This window comes from Delphinapterus leucas, chromosome X, assembly GCF_059928025.1.
Source record: "Delphinapterus leucas isolate spDelLeu-1000000601 "Yukka" chromosome X, BTC_Dleu_Yukka2, whole genome shotgun sequence".
Lineage (NCBI taxonomy): Eukaryota > Metazoa > Chordata > Mammalia > Artiodactyla > Monodontidae > Delphinapterus > Delphinapterus leucas.
Genome location: NC_143150.1, coordinates 128,384,165 through 128,388,134, shown reverse-complemented (window position 1 = coordinate 128,388,134; position 3,970 = coordinate 128,384,165).

Here is a 3,970-nt window from a genome sequence, read left to right as displayed (position 1 = left end):
CATTACGAACAATGAAAGAAATGAAAGTGATCTAAGCCCCTTCCTGTTTTCAGAGAATTAGGTGCACATGTTCAATGTTAATCAATGTTAATTTAATACCAAAGACTTTTGACCCTAGATATTTTTCCCTCCCTGCCAAATAATTAACTGAAATTATAGCTGTAACTGTAAAAATTATAAAGTTATGACTTCATACTTGCCTTTTCAGATGCTAAGGGATTGTGAGAAATGATGTAGTTTGAAGACTAGAAGGGGTGAAAAATACCAGTTCGGAATCAACCTGGTGTTAAAATCTCAACAGGGGCAACGAGGGATGTGCCACCTAGGCAAATTCCTTCCCTTCCCTGCGTTCCCGTATCTTCCCATTGCAAAACAGATATCGTAACAGAAACCACCTCCCAGGATTATTCTGAAGTAATACTTCGAAAAGATTAGGTACAGACCTTCAGTTAATAATAAGTGCCCAAACTAGGCAAGGTACATATAGCATTCACAGTATTAACCAATGGATTTATAACGTACGTTTTGTTTTTGTTTTTAACTACTCCTTTAGTATAAATTTTATACCAGGGTTTCCAACCCCAGCGCTATTGACATTTGGGGATAATTTGCCGTGGGGAGCTTCCTCTACCATGGGAAGCTGATCTGGCTTCCACCCACTAGATGTCAGTAGCATCCACGCCCCATCCCCACACAATCGTATCTAACAAAATTGTCTCCCGACAGCACCGTGTGTCCCCTCAATGACTCCCAGCTGAGAACCACTGTGTTCGAGCAATACATCTTTAGTTTGGAGGAGTCAGTTCCCACTAATGGAAAGGTAAAGATGATTTTCAAATGACTTCTGAAATGAACATGAGCTTCTGAACATGAAAACGAAGTCCACTTTCTAAAAGGATTTCTCAAAACAGCTTATTTGACAATATATAAATGATGACAGACTAAAGAGAAAAGCAAATACCCAGGTACAACGACCATCTGCCTCTCCAGAGTACCCAAGACAAGCGGTCAAACCTCCGATGTTATCCAAAAAGAACTCGCACAGCAGATGTGAGCACCAGAGCCGTCTCTCTACACCTGGTCAAACACTCTACCTGATCTTAAACACACCTCTTTAGGTGCCTGCTGCATAAAATTTGATCGTTGGGGAGTTAAATTATACATTTTTCCCTCAGTTAACTCTTTACTTTTTCGTCAGCTTTATGGAGGTAAATCTACTAAAAACAGAATTAACTTACATAAAATACAATTTGTAAATTTTAAATGAGCAATTTGATTAAGACGTAATTTGCCTTAACAAAGTATGCGGTTGTATGACCACCAATATGACTGTGATACAGAATATTCCCAGCACCACGAATAGTTCTCTTATGCCCTGTTGTATGCATTTCCTGCCCTCGCTCCCAGTCTCTGGCAACCAGTGATCTGATTTCTGTCCTTCCATTTTTCTCTTTTCCAGAACGTCATATAAACGACAGTATGAAGTGTTGTTTCTTTCTTTTTTTCACAGAGCATGTTGTTTCTGAATTCAACATGTTTGATGCAGGAATAGTTTATTCCTGTAACTATGTGAGGTTCTGAAAGTATGAGGTGGAGATTCAGGAACCACATAAGAATTATCTGAAATTATTGAGACCTGCAACAAATGGAAATTCATCAGGCCACACCCTTCTCTCTGCTTCCCAGCATGCAGTTTGGCTGATTTAATGCAGCAACCCTGGTTACAGCTGCCTGCAGGGGGCGGCAAAGGGCTGGGATGCAGCACCAACATTTGCCCCCAGAGTCAGAGATGTGGAACGGGGCCGGAAGCCCAGTCCCAGGTGAGAGAGCTTCCAGCTCAAAGCTTCAGCTTTACCCTCCAGCAAAACCTGAATTAGGCCCGGGGAAGTGAGGAAGTCCTCAAACCATCATCCGACATGAGAGAACAAATCAGAGGTTAGATCAAAGGCAAATCCAGAACTACAGAGCAGCATTTCATAAATAAAACACACAATGCATTCACTTTTTAAAAAAATGATGTATTCAGTTATATTAAAAATTAAGACATAGTGTTCATCAAAAACATCTTAAAGAAAGAAAAGAGACTCATTACAAAGTGGAAGAAAAATATTTTCACCACTGACAAAATATTAGAATGAAGACCAGGGAGTGAATTCCTACAAATCAATAAAAATAGCATAAACAGACCAAAAGAAAACTAAGCAACAGTTATGAACAAGCACAGGCAGATGAGGAAACACATATGTCTAAAAGACAGATGAAGGGATGTTTGGCATCACTGATGACCAGGAAAAAAATAATCTAAAATAAGACCAGAGCACATGTGATTTTACACCCTTTCTCTCAGCTACAACTGAAAGTCTGTCCATGCTACCTCTCAGAGAGTAAGGTAGCTCCACAGAAGCTTTTATTCATTGCTGGTGAGGCTGTAAATTGATGCAATGACTCGGGAAAAGGGCCAGACATCACCTGTAAACAACCAACCACTCACACAGCTGATGATCCCTCAATTACACTCCTGGGCAACCCAAGAGAAGCTATTGCATGTGTATTGCAAAAACCACAAGCAAGCAAGTTTTATAATAGCACAGCTCAAATTAGCAAGACCTTGAAACCAACAAAGTGTCTATCAGTGGAAGACCAGATGCATACACATAATGAAGTCGTATACTGCTATCAAGTTAATTACTGAGATGTACATGTTACAGATCAACCTTAAAAACTGAAAACAACTTGGCAGTGAAAGGAACTGCCAAGGGATTAGTATGGCAAGATATCCTTTCATAAAGTTAAAGGTAAGTAGAATAAAATTAATTAGTAAGCATACATAAGCAATAAATCTACATTAAAGAGAAAGAAAAAGGGATAGTTGACCTAGATTGCAGGGTTATAGTGAAGAAAGCAAGAGGGTTGGTTGATTGTAAAAGACCTGGCTTGTGTTGTTGGTAATGGGATTTTCTCTTGTCCATTACACTCTTCACAATAACTAATTAAATAGCTAGTTGAATACGTAAAAGGTGCCATATCTGGAAAATGGTGAAAATGTCTGGACCACGAATTATAATTCATCCAACTCCATGTTCCTGAAATTTAATTTAAAAATATAATGGGGGAACTTCCCTGGTGGTGCAGTGGTTGAGAGTCCGCCTGCCGATGCAGGGGACACGGGTTCGTGCCCCGGTCCGGGAAGATCCCACATGCCGCAGAGCAACTAAGCCCATGTGCCACAACTACTGAGCCTGTGCTCTAGAGCCCGCAAGCCACAACTACTGAGCCCACGTGCCACAACTACTGAAGCCTGCGTGCCTAGAGCCTGTGCTCCACAACAAGAGAAGCCACCACAGAGAGAAGCCCGTGCACCGCAACAAAGAGTAGCCCCCACTTGTGCGCACAGCAGTGAAAATCCAATGCAGCCATAAATAAATTAATTAACTAATTAATTTAAAAATATATATATATATAATGAAGTAAAATTAACAGTACCAGATACTACATGTTCATTTAAGCAGCAATTCAGGGCCCAGGTCTTCTAAAGCAATATTAAATGTATTCTTGTTGAAAGAATGAGTTAAAAAGCAATTCTTTTTTTTTCTGAGTACAAAGCCAGAGAAGAATAAGTCTTAGTAGTCGAAAGTCATTCTTGGGAATAATAAGGAACAAAAAGGTAGCGTTCAAATGACTGAAGAATGTTGACCTTGAGAAGGCAATAGCTCCAGACTTTGTAGAACTGTTTCGTGTCCCTAGGAAGACAATATGTGACTGTGAGAAAAATGAGAAGGTAAAAAGTGCAAGACAGGGAACTGACTCACTGGGAGACTATGAGAACTGCAGGGTTTAAACAACCACCGCCCATGGCATGGTCTCCTGTGGACCTCCTGCCTGCCCACTGATAGGGGACGCCTTGTTTCTCACCTCTTCACTCTCCTAACAGAAAACTTTAAGGCTTGTCATCATACAGACGATATTCAAA